Raw genomic sequence first — 14,485 nt, 5'->3', positions numbered from 1 at the left:
TCCGGGCCAGGAGAACCCGAAGCTCATTGGTTAGCCTACCCTCCTGGTAGCTAGCCATGGCTTCCCCAACGCACCATGGGGAGCAGCATGGCGAGCCCATTCCACGCACTCCACAGGGGTACGAAGGGTTGTTCCTCGGCGGATGTTCCATCGCGGAACATACACTTCATTGGAATCCGGCACTGCAAAAGAAACAAAGCAGTTAGGAAAAGATGAAGAAAAATATAAAGGCCAAAAGAACCCTACGCACCTGTAGGGTCGATCACAGGCCGATAGCCACCGAACCCATCACCTGAACCTAAGGGAAATCCATCCAAAAGGTCGGGCAGATGGGAAGGTGACAAAGATTGGCGAGAAGCCCCGCGCGTACCTGATGGGCCGGCCGTCGTTGCCGGTGGCGGAGGCATAGTAGCGGCCGCCGTAGTCGCCGCCGCGGTCGCCGCCGCAGAATCCACAGCAATCGTAACCGCCGGCTCGGTGAAAGATGCTGTAAAAATCGCACTTACCACCGGCGGTGACGTCATCTCGGCGGGAACAGTCGGCTCAAGGGAGTGAGCAACTGATCCAGCGGAAGCAGGCGCAGGCGCCTGGGTCGTCGCCTCAGGTAGGCTGACCGAGCCTACCGTCATCGGCGGAAGGGTACTCTGCGCTCCACCCTGGAATGCGTCAACATCCACGCCTGCACAAGAAGACAAGTGTTTCAATAAATTTATAAAGTGACAAATCTACAGAAATAAGGATGGTTGTACTTACGGGTTTTCTTGAGCCTGAACGTACGGACGGGCGGGGACGAGCCCGATGGAGCCGGTCTCTTGACGCCGGTCACCGTCGTCGTCGTTGGTTCTCCGGAGGTAACAGTCGTAGCCTCCGGAGCAGTGGTCTTCTCACCACCGGGGTTCCCCGCCACCTCTTCACTATTTGACTCGGTGTCAGATAGAAGCACCGGATCAGCTGTGGAGGCCACCTTCTCCTTCCCTTTCCCGCCGGCAGCCTTCCTCTTCCGCACCAGCGGGGGACCATCTGCGGATTCCTCAGAAGACAGGATTTCAGGAATTCCAGCAGCAGGTACAGCATTGAGGGGTTGAGGATAGAGTATCGCCTTACCTGGCCGCCGGTGGCTCAAGATCTCGTGGCCCAGCGGATAGACCTCCACAAACCGATCCACTGTTTGCTCCAGGATGGGCAACTCGTTCTCGTCTAGAGCACGAGTACCCACCCGCACGGGACTGTCAGCTTCCCGCGGGTACAGGAGCGACTCCAAATCGTTCCCCTTTGAAAGAAAATAAACAGTTAGAAGACAAACTAATATCAGCAAGAAAGTCTAAGACATACCATAAGGAATAGAGTTCAAACCGTATTCGAGAATGATGGGAAACCGAGACGCCTCCTTCCATACCCGGCTCATCCCCAGCATCACCATCCCGGACTCCGCAAACCGGTAAACCGGAGATTGGACCCGGGATATCTTCGCGAACCATTCCGCCTCCTGGTAGTTGGAAGCGTGAAGGCTCGGAAGCGCTTGCCCCTTCTTAAACTTCATGGCAATAGGGATGGCGCGGGCAGAAATGTAGAAGAACTCCCGCTTCCACGATCGGAGACTGCGCTCGGTAACGCAAATCTTCAAACCCTTAATACGGGTTGTCAGGGTGTACCACCCCTGGATGCACCTCCAAGTATAGAAGGTCATCAGGCGGTCCACATAGGGCTCAATGCCCAGAATCCGGCACACCCACTCGAAGTGCCGGATCTTGGCAATAGCCATCGGATGCACCTCGGTCAGGTGCACACCGTGCCTCTCCAGGACACGGTACACAAACTTTGTCAATGGAAACCTAAGGTTCCCATAAACAAAGAATGCAGCATATACCCCGATCTTGCCGCTGGGGGCATCGTACACAGTCTGGTGGGGTTCAGGAAACTCAGGCTCGAGAGACTCAAGCATGAATTTCCTGACGACGTACTGGTACTGATCGACAGGTAGAGCACACTGGCACTCGCCAGCAGTACTCCTATCGTCGGCTACAGCTTCAGCATCATGGGAAGACATATTGCAGAGGAAGAAGAAACGATTTCGGAGGAATGCTCAACTGAATAAGGGAGTATTCACCAGAAATCGCTTTAGAGATGAAGAGAAGAAGTGAATGTGTGAATTACAGAGGACCCTCTTCCCCTTTATATAGTGATCACAATTAATGCGGTGAATTTAATGCGAAGGAGAGAGAAATTGAAGGTGCAATGGAACCATGACATGTGGCACCGAGCAAGCTGGCAACAGCTGTTGACAGGACGAGTGCCATTAATTTTACGGCCACGCGCCCGAAAAATCGCGCCCACGCGCCGTAAAAAGCGTCTGGAATGACCATATAATGTCACGTCGCCATAACTTCCTGCACGTCCTGACACAGTCAGAAGAAACTGTCGCACGACGACTGTTCTTATCCTTTCACCAACTCTTCAAATTTCAAATATTCAAAAAGATTTGAAAAGTAAGCGGGAAAAAACCCCTTACCCTGGCTATCCAGTTGACCGTAAGTCGGCTGCGGGTACAGTGTTAAGGCAAAACCCTTCACATACCTAGCACCCGCAGGGAACAGAGGCCAAGAATACCCAATTATGAAGCCGGGTGCGGGTACAGTGTTAAGGCAAAACCCTTCACATACCTAGCACCCGCAGGGCACGGAAACCGAAAAAACCAGACTATGAAGTCGGGTGCGGGTACATTGTAAAGGCAAAACCCTTCACATACCTAGCACCCGCAGGGAAGTGAAGCCGAGAATATCTTGGCATTCCACCCAACTACAAAACGGGCACAGGTGCAGTGTTAAGGCAAAACCGTTCACGTGCCTAACACCCGTAAAAAGTCATACCTCGGCACCCAATTGTAAGTCGGGCGCGGGTACAGTGTTAAGGCAAAACCCTTCACATACCTAGCGCCCGCAGGGGATTAAACGCCAGGAACACCTCGGCAACCATAAGTCAGGCGCGGGTACAATGTCAAGGCAAAACCCTTCACGCACCTAGCCCTGCAGGGATTTAAGGCCAGGGATACCTTGGGAGTAAAGTAACTAATAAGACGAAGTGCGGGTACAGCGTCAAGGCAAAACCCTTCGCATACCGAGCACTCCATGGGAATTGAAACCAAGAAGGATCTTCTGGGCCATGCTTGCAGAAACGGGATTAACATCCCCGCATAGCGGGAACATCAAGAACTAGATTGTTTGAAACTTCAGGATGGAATTGGTGGTTATAACATGATTGATCACTATGTTCAAAACCACCAAGACCTCATGGAGAATCTATACAAAAGGTTCTAAACGCTCCTGACTTGCGGGGAGGTTACAGACCTATCCGCATCATCCCAGAAATCAAGCAGAACATTGGGAAATTCTGCGTGACATTGGGAAACCCGTGGGTAAGACTTCCCGCGGAAAACCCATAAAACTAAACCCTTTTCAAAAACCCCTTGCTTAAGTCCAAAAGTTCACCTCACTTTATTAAACATTCATGAGAAGAACATTGGACTGGGGGGACTTGAAGAGGTAGGTCCCAGCAGAGGTGGTTAGGACCCGCAAGACTCCCTTAAAAGGAGACGTCTGCGCAGTTGAACACGCAAGACTACTTAAACGGACGTCTGCGCAGTTGAACCCGCAGACTTCACCATAGGGACGTCTGCGCCGCGACCTACCAGACCCGCAGGACCCACCACGCTCAGAGTTGTGACGACCTCACATGCGGTACGCAAGCTGGTCCTGCAGGAAATGCCTCCCTATGGTTTCCAAGTAACCCGCCTGTTCCCGCAGGCGCGGGTACCCGCCATCAGGGACTGGCCACCCGCGCAGCATGGCTACACGCATAAGGCTCAAACTCGTAATAATTCAGTAGTCACCTGAAGAAGGAATGAGCAAAGCCGGGAACATTCCCGCATAAAGGCGGGAGGGGGAAAACTCCCGCCTAAATGAGCCAGTCCGTATAATAATGGAGGATCTTTTGTGTGATACCTGACGAGGTATGGACAAAAGATCTGACCAAGGATACGACAGCTCACTGACAGCAGCATGGCGGACAACACGCCACAGCACTGTGACCAATAGCCGCCGCCTGCTCACCAACTCCTGCCATACCACGTGCCTAGCCTGTAGTTGGTGGAAAAGGAAAAGTGAACAGCACGCCTGGTCACTGCCAGCCGCTACCTATCCACCAATTACCAGCAGAGCACGTGTGTAGGCCACAGTTAGCAGAGTAGTAGGCCGGCTAAACCTCCTTGGAAACCCACCTTCGGCTATAAAAGACATCAAATGGTATTATCATTTCATCATCTTATATCATCTAATATCTTGTATAATTTACCTGATAACTGCTCTAGTATTCTTAATATACTTTTATATTCAAAGAGTAATATAGACTGATTCTCACGCCGGAGGGTGGTCACAAGGAGGAACCCCCCCCTTTCTTAGTGACGAGCTCACGGTGTCTGTTTTGCAGGTTATCGGAAGAACCATCTTGCCGGAATTAACCCCTCGTGGGAAACGTCTATCTAACCCTCAGGTTACTCGTAATCTGTCGGGGTTCGACTGGTGTTTCTTCACCAGGGAAGAAGTTGATGCCCTCTTGAATACCTCGACAACAACACTAGCAACCAAAAACCCATTTCTACATTTTACACTACTCTTTCAAATTAATAATAATCATTTTAAGAAAGAAGATCTAAACAATTAATATTAATAATAATATTTTGTGGGTTTTTAATGTTAAAGATCTGAAAAGGATGGTGGGAACAGCTAACGGCAGGAGCAGAACACCGATTACACCGCGCCAAGCATTCCGGGTCGTTAATGGCGGTCAAGATCCGAGTAATGGCCGGGTCGGATTGTGGAGCACCCATGGAGTTTACCAGGGAAGAAGTTGATGCCCTCTTGAATACCAAGATCCGACGAACGGTTACGAACCCACAAACCCAGATCCAATTCACGCCGGTAATCGGTTTCCCGTTGAAACCCAGATCGGCCGTTACGATTCCTACGAGTTTGAACCAAATCTCACCGGAGAATATAACACCGACGAGTTCGATAGTTTGGCCGAGGTGTACGACCAGGTTTTGGTTTGATTTGAATTTGGATTGAGGAATGGGGAGATGGTGGATTTTAGGAACTGGGTTTTTGTTTGATTTGAATTTGGGATGATGAAAATTTGTAGGAAAATGGATTTTAGGGTTTGGGATGATGAAAATTTGCAGGTAAGTGGACCTGCAGGTTTTGGGGTTGGTGGTAGGTTTTGGGGTTTTGTAAGTTAAAATTTGCAAGTACAGACGAAAAGACAAAAATGCCCTCACATGCGACTCACGTGAGGGTATTTAACTAAGTTTTTCTAACCTAGTTATCGTAAAGGACATAACGTATAGGAAAAAAATGTTTAAATGATACCGCCTGCAAGGAAACTAAAAAAAGGACACTAACCGTAATTTGGCTTTTTTTAAAGGACAAAATTTGTAATTTTACCACAATTAAATGATTGTAAGATCTTATACTTGTATTATCTAGGACTTGTGGTGAAAGATGAAAAAAAAAGACAATTGTGCATCAATTTGTGTGTGGTGGTGACGATTTGTGTGATCGACAATTCAACAAACATTTCTCACTATTGAGTGACGAGCGTAGTTAATTAAATAAAATTAAACGATGTAGTAAGTCCAAGAAATATGTTTTGAGTTAAATGGAAAATTGGGTGTGATGAAAAAGTGGAATAGCCTTTTCTTTCTTCCTTTCTATTTTTGTAATGTGTTCTTTGTATTATATAAATTGTTGTAAGTTAATGAAATAAAAAAAAATTTCATGACCCATGAGTAAGTTTGAATAAACATATTGCACCCTTCGTAATTTTTTAATGTTTTTATAAATTGATTGTGAATGAAGGAGATAAATATTATGATGATAAAAGTATAAAAACTAAAAAGTATTATTTAATTGTAAAGAAAAAATAAAATATAATATTTTTTAATGTAACTATGGAGATAGAGATGTCACTGATGATTTTTTTTTCCATACGCTCTGCTTGAGGTGCGCGCATATTATGTATATATGTGTAAACCCTCGGGTGGGCAAAAGTGAAATTGCACTAATTTTGACGTTATTTTACTAATCTCGTGAAAATAACGTTAAAAGTGGCGGAAGGTTAATTAGGCATCATGTGGTGGCGTTGATAGCCGAAAGACGAGGGTACATGCACCAATCAGCCGGTATCCCGATGATTGAGTGCTATGTGCTTTATGTCCAATGCTTGATGCAAAACTACTATCGAGCCGGGGTCTCACTGGAAGCAGCCTCTCTATCCCTATGAGGTAGAGGTAAGGTTGTCTATATCTTACCCTTCTCAGACCCTACCATAGCTTTGCTATTGGTGGGTACGATGATGATGATGATGATGATGATGATGATGATGATGACGACGACGACGAGACTAGATCTAATCCTCCACACAAACCCAAAACATTATCATGCACATATGACACATAGGTGCAAAAATCAAATCTTACCAAATCTACATCACCACATGTGAGTTACTTTGTACATATGTACACCTTCACTGGTTGAATGAATACATAAGTCTAGACAAAATATTCAAATTGTAGATGAACATACATTGTGAATTTATGATAGGGGTGTTAAAATAAAACGAATTCGAATTATCTGAAAAAAGAAAAATGACTAACAAAATACAAAAGTGATGATGAATTACTTTTGCTTAACCCCTCGTATTTTCACGTTATTTCACACACACACACAACTATTACATATTATTAATGTGTTTTTCTTCTTAATAACAATAAAATACAATATACTTCTATAGATTTAATTGTATTTGTCAACGATGTTCAGTCCAACTGGTCAGAGGTGGAAAGGTTTACCTACTCATGTGGGGTTCTAGAGATGGCAGTGAAACCCGAACCCGATGGAAAAACCCGAAACCCGACATAATTGGAACGGGTAATACCCGACCCATTAGGGTTTGATATTAGTTTTAAAATTTTTCGCGGGTTTGGGACGGGTTTGGGATTTCCAAAATTCCCGATTACCCGACCCGTTTACCCGATTATATACCCGACATAATTTTTTTATATATGTATTATATCTATATTTATATATAAATACGTAAGTTATATAATTACTTATATTGCAATTTGTTATTACCATACTTTTTCAACTTAATAAAAAGGGACTTTTGAGTTTCCATTATCTAAACTTGTGTCTCTAAAAAATTACGCTGGCTCCAATCTTCTGTGTGTCTATCAAAAATCGGGTATAATTTTTTTATGTATATATATTGTTAATTAATTATAGGAAAAGAGAGAAAGAATGAGTGCATTTAAAGCCAAAAGATGAATGAAGTTACGTCTTGAATTTTTTGATAGTTGCTAGCACGCTACTTTTATTTTTGTATTGTGTTTTCCTTTAATGGAACTTTTGAGAAATACTTATTTGTCCAAACTTAGTTATGTGAATCATTTGAAAATTTTACTTTTTATGGAAATCATTGTTTGTAATTAATTAGTTATGACGAGATTTGGCCGGGTATACCCGACGAGTTTTTTTGACAAAACCCGATAGGAAATCCGAAACCCGATGGGAAAACTCGAAACCCGACGGGTAATTACCCGATAAAAACCCGACGGGTTTGGGACGGGTTTGGTATGGGCTATAACAATCGGGTATGGGTTTGGGAATACATAAACTCGTACCAAACCCGACCCATTGTCATCCCTATGGGGTTCTTGCCCTGGTGGTCCAGGTTTGATTCCCGATTCATGTGCACACTTTGAAATATAGACAACAACATTGTAAAGAGGATTAAAACTCAGATAAGTGAGTTGTATAGATAATACACGTTTAAAGTCTCCAAACAACTAGTTTTCTTTCACCGTTAAAAAAGTTGTAACTCAAACACATGTATGCCTAACTGGAAAGTCAGTTTTAGATGTTTAGTGGAGTCGTCGAAAGATATGGTCACGTGGACGGATAAGATTAATTAAAGCTTCGTAATTATTTATTTATTAACATTTTCTAAGTTTGCCTTTTTGAAAAGCTTTTAATCTTTAATACATTTATATGTATTTAATTGGCTAGCAAATTCTAGATGTTCTAAAAGACGACCTATTCAAAGCAAGTTAATTACGATTTTATTAGTTGTTTTTGACCAAATCTCTTTGTTGTTTGTATTTTTTGGAATCGAATTTCAAAATTTTCCTTTTTAATTGCTATTGTTAATCACGGGGTTAATATATTTTATTTTTATTTTTTAGTTTTATGTTTATAATCTATGTTGATAAACTTCATGCTTTAGTTTACTCACACGAGTAACTATTAAACTATGTACAATGATGATAAAGAACATACATGTCGTATGTGCAAAATTCGTTATAGACATGTAGGATTGGTATCAGTAGTTATATGGTATCAACTGGATGCCGATTAACTGGTTGTTTCTCGCTTCACATTCTTTTTTCATTTTAGGTTTTAAGACGAAAGCAGTAGAAACCAAATGATCGGCTAAGTAGCAAAAAAATATTTTTTTAGCTAATAAAATATTTTCTTAAAAATCCGAAAAACCCTTCAACAATATCTCTAAAGTTTTCTAAGTGGACGCTTTGATGACATAAACAGTCAAGCCTACTTGGTTTTTTATGTTGTTGCCTTTCAAATTAGAATCAAAGTAAGCTTGTGTGATGAATTTGTGATATGTGGGGGACGATTGCACACATGTGTAGCAAAGTCGATGGAAACTGTTGCACCACAATTAGGTTTTTAGAGTTGATTATAAATTTCATGATGTTCATGCTTTTGTGTATGACAATGATCGTTAGTCACAACACATGATTAATATGTGATAAGAGTCATCGTTTTTTGGTCTTTGCGTGTCATCTTTTGATTTGATTTAGAGCATTCACATTCCATACCCCATAATTATGTGAGGGGAATTGGTAATTATAGGGTGGAGTTTTGAATAATTGTGAGTGTAAATTATAAGGTGAAGAGAGAAATGAAGTGATTTTTTGTAAATTTGGGGAAACATTGGGGAACATTGTTTGCCCCTATTTATTTTCTAATATTTGTTGGATTGGTTGTGAGTAGAGGAGAGAGAAACTGTAATGATAAAAGTATTATTTAATTAAACATGAAAGAGAAATATATCGTTTTGTAGTGTAATTATAGAGATGAGAATGGAGAACGGAATGTGAATGCTCTTATACAAATTTAAAGCGTATTTCAATTTCAACTTTATTTTTTTTTAAATGTTGGTGAAAACAACCTTAAAACATTGTTTTAGGAACTAAGTGTGCTCATAAAAATTTAACACGAGAGGTTTGATGCTTGAAATACGAGGGCGGAGACAAACTGGTCATGGATGGTATAAAGCCATTTGAACTAACAAATTTTTATGATAGTCGTCAATTTTGATCCACTGTCTAATTTGACTAGACTTGAATTGACTCTTTATCTAGTTTGACTTAACAAAGGGTTTATAGCATAACAGTACACGTTGTGTAATAAATGTGTTTTTCTTATTTGCTTTATGTTTCTAGTTTCATGGTGAATAATTGTATAAATTTATAAACAATTGTGTAAATTTATAAGTAGTTTTACATATGGATGAGCTTGGGACAATACATGTATCTGTACCCGTACCAAAAATCAATCAAAACATGTATCAATACTTGTACCAAATTTTTCGGTACGATACATGTATTTCGGTACGGTACCCGTTTTTATACCACTTTGCTTTATTATTTTCAAATCTTCGACGATCTTGAAACCGATACCAGTACAAGTAACAGACAATTTGAACTAGTCCGGGTATCGGTACTTGCACAAGTACATGACGGGTACCAAATTAGTATAAGTACCATATTGGTTGTCGATTTAATGAAGATAATATTGAATATCCTTAATTCGATCGCCGACTTTAAGTGATTTGTTTGTTGGTTCGAGACTTGGATATTATATTATTTAATATTGAAGAAGCGTTTGATAACTGTTGAATAATAACATGGTTGGATAATTTATTTTATATATCAAATATGAAGAATCCTAATTAAACCCCTATATATTCCTAACACGTACAACATACCAAATGTACTAATAAAGTTCGACTCCCTGCACCCCCGGGGTTTTTGATAATTTTTTTATTTAATTCATTTTAAATCATTAAATGATTATATTAATAATAATAATAACTAATAAAGTTTATTATAATAAAAACATGCTTTGTAATACCCGTTTAACTCTCGTTTTCGTTTTCGTGTTCGTGTATGTGTGTGTGTATATATATATATAAGTATATAATAATTTAAAAACTCTATAAATATAAAATCAAGTAAACTATATATTACTTATATTTATAAAAGTAAAAGTAATATTTTTCAAGATATGTTTATTAATGTAGCTAATTATTTTATATAATAAATTCTTATATAAACAAGGATACTTAGAAACAAATAATAATATATATCAAGTAAATTTTATTAATTAGGTTTTTATAAATTTAATTAAGTATTTTATAATAAATCTTTATGTATAACGGTATATTATTTTACATTATTACCGAGTTGTTGTAATCAATCTTAAATCTTTGCTTAAGCGTATCCGTTACTCTCTTTGCTTTTAGGCTTCTCGACATCTCAGTTATACTTGCTCATTTGGTTATTTTGTTATTCGCATATGACTTGTTGCAAATACACATTTTTATTTATACTTTGAACTGGTGTGTTGCTCACTCAACCTCGTGTTGACAAACTATATTATTTTCAACGCATATACAGGTATTCGTTTGATGTGAAGTACAAGATCACTTAAGGATTTATGCTAGAAGAAAAACTTAATAAGATATATTGTTATTGATTGATATATGTACTTGTGTATTTGAATTTTGTATGGATAATTGTTATTTGGAAATTTATTTAATAGATATCGACACATTTAATAATGCATGATAGTAACCTTGAGAGCTGTGATAATCAGTTCACGCCCCGGCATTTCCGCCGTAGGTTGGGGTGTGACACAGTGCAACGTGATTGGACAAACACACAAGACACTATTTAAAGTGACAATATTTATTCAACTCATTTTAGTTCAACAAATCAATAAACTACACATCTCATTCACACAACCAAGTTAAATATAAGTAGCAAATATATTGTTCGTTTTACTAATATCCTAATAGTCTTGGTAACGTTTTCGTCAAGTCCTCGAGTCAACAATAGTCAAACCTGTAACATTTCATAAAATAAAGTTTGTCAACACAAAGGTTGGTGAGCAATTCATAAGTTTGAGCAACAATAGTATATAGTATGAAAAGCCACAAAACTAGTATACAAAACAATAAATAAGAGCTATAAACCTGGATAAAATAGTTATCGCTAAACAAGTTAGCGACACCTAACTATTGGCAATTAGTTTAGGATTTTAGCGACACCTAAATAGTTAAGGCTTACGTTTATCATGCGAAAATGTACATCTTTTATAAAAACAACTTTACCCAAAAGATGGTGTTGGGTTTAAATAAGTTAGAGTTCGTTATTTATATATTTTTGATATATACATACATATATATAGATATATATATATATATATATATACATATATATACATACATAAACACGAAAACCTTGAAACGAGATCGACATAAAAGTGTCGGTTTTTATAAGTTTATTAGAAACTATTTTTAATATTTATTATGATTTTTAGTTAATTAAAACGTATTTAATAAAACATTGTATAAATATATATTTATACATGTATATACATATATATATATATATCATCATCATCATCATCATCATCGTACTCAGTATATCCCACCAATAGCAATGCTATGGTAAGGTCTGAGGAGGGTAAGATGTAGACAGCCTTACCTCTATCCCATAGGGATAGAGAGGCTGCTTCCGGTGAGACCCCCGGCTCGATAGTAGTTTTGCATCAAGCCTTGGACATAAGGCACATAGCACTCAATCATCGGGACACCGGCTGATCGGTGCATGTGCCCTTGTCTTTCGGCTATCAACGCCACCACATGATGCCTGATTAACCTTCCGCCACTTTTAATGTTATTTTCACGAGATTAGTAAAATAACGTCAAAATTAGTGCAATTTTACTTTTGCCCACCCGAGGGTTCACACATATATACATTATATGCGCGCACCGCAAGCAGGGCGTATACATATATATATATATATATATATATATATATATATATATATATATATATCAGATAAAATTAGTTTAACGAGTCGAGCCCAGAAAACAGGTTATAATGATGTTCGGTTTTAATACGAAAAAGTTTATTTAAATTAAATATAAATTTCTATAAGTTTTATAACATTTAAAATACTTACAAAAAGAAATAGTCGAATAGCTCGAAACCATAACAAAAGAACTCTGATTTATGCAAATAAGATATCCACGCGACCGTCTCATTGAACTCCACTATCTGTACATGCTTTCGTCACTGGAAAACACCTTCACCGTCGCCGGAAAACCAAACAGTCAGCAGGAAAACTGACCCGACATCCGGAATACGAACCCTTTCTTGTTTTGCTCATAACTTGGTCATACGAACTCGAAATCAAGCAAATAATATATCCACGCGACCGCGTCGCTGAGAGTTACAGCTCTGAACCAGCGCTGTAGCCTGCAGCCACCGAAACTGTTGCCGGAAAAACGAGGGAAAGAGAATGAGAGGGTGTCGGAGGTGATGGGGTTTCCGGAGAAGGAGAGTGGTGGTGCTTTGGCACCGGAAAATAAGAGAAAGAGAGGAAGAGGGTGCTGGCTGGTGTGATGGCTACGGTGGAGGTGTCGGCTGGTGTTGGCTGGAGATGGTGGCCGGAGATTCGCCGGAAAACGGCGGCCGGCATGGTGGCGGGTGTGATGATAAATATGTTAGGTTTAGCTTATTTTAAGTAATATATATATATACATATTTACAAAAACACCCCCCTAAGTTTCAATCAATGTTTAAAACGAGTTTAAAGGTTCTAAAAGCTTATAATATCTTAATGAAAATTAGTTTAAACCACTTGTGTTTTTTTCTTAACGACTCTATAATATGACAAACATCGATTTATTGGTGATCGAGATATATAATAATATTATAATAAATAAATGAAGAAACAAAAAAAGATGTTGAGTCGGGTTTGTATAATAAAGGTTTACAACACGAATACAAATCGAGATCCAAATTTTGACGAATGTCACACACTGTCTGCCGCTACGTGTCACCACGTGGCAACACGCCCGCCACGTGGCGCGGCGAAAGCCACGTGGCTGGCCTATGCTGTGACTCAGCTGAGCTACGTCGACGAGCCAGCCTAAGGACCCATCGCGTACCGCGATGGGACCCAATTTCATGTCTATAAATAGCAAGGTCCGGGATTCATTCTTGGCACACCAAAACTCAGCCTTTTTTCTTTCTCTAACATCTCTCTAAATCCCGACAATCATATTAACAATCCACCTCGTTAAACGTGCCCTGATCCCTCGTTTGTGTACCGACGCTTCCTCGAAATGCGTGTCACCCTCCACCCACATTTGACCAATATGGTGTTTGTTCTCGAAGTACGTGCCAACGTGTGTTGAAGATTGGCGTTCATCGATTTGCGTGTCGAGAAAAGAATTGATCGAGAAGTGAAGCGGCGTTGGAGTGCTGTTCGAGTCCCTAGGGTTTCCAATACGCCAATAAGGTTAGGCGTAACGACAAATGAATATAATATAATATTATATTAAAGGCTTAAGCCTTAAGTCGAGGTTATACTCGATACCTCGATAAAAGAAAAAAAAAACATAATAAAGAAATGAATGAAAGATAAGATATTGAATATTGATACGTATATATGTGTGTAAGTATATATGTATGTTATTTGTTATGAAAATATTATTTACTGAATAATGAGTATTCTTAAATAATAAAAGAAAAAGAATATGTTTCTTGGAGAAGAAGAAACGTCGGGTTTTTATATAAACTAAAGGTTTATAATTACTTTTAAACTAAAGGTTTTCAAGTAAATGAGATATATGAACTAAAGGTTCATCGAGATATAAAACAAGACTAAAGGTATTAAGCCGGATTGTATATCTGACTAACAAATATTTATACTCGTACTATAGGTGCGAGATAAATAAGGGAAAGACCCTTGGACGGTGAGTGAAGCCGATCCTAAAGTGAAAAGGTGAATACGCCCCCAAACTTTTATAAACTTGTTTAAAAATGAGTCAAACATGTTATGTGAAATTGTTTACAAGGAACTACGTGTTCCTAAAACCGTTATAAATAAGGGTATAAACCTAGCCCTCAGACTGTGGTATACGTGTATTTGGATCCTTACATAGGTGGTACTACGCGATGAATGGGCACATCGCACCACCCTTGGTCGTAGGACGCTCTCCTGTAGGGAGTACGACCGTTGTGTATATTTACGGGTACTTAACTAAGTCGAACGCT

Source organism: Bidens hawaiensis, unplaced genomic scaffold (genome assembly GCF_021521415.1).
Source record: "Bidens hawaiensis isolate Kalapana, Puna unplaced genomic scaffold, B.hawaiensis_p1.1 tig00011271_1, whole genome shotgun sequence".
NCBI classification, from domain to species: Eukaryota; Viridiplantae; Streptophyta; class Magnoliopsida; order Asterales; family Asteraceae; genus Bidens; species Bidens hawaiensis.
This window is presented reverse-complemented; position numbering follows the sequence as displayed.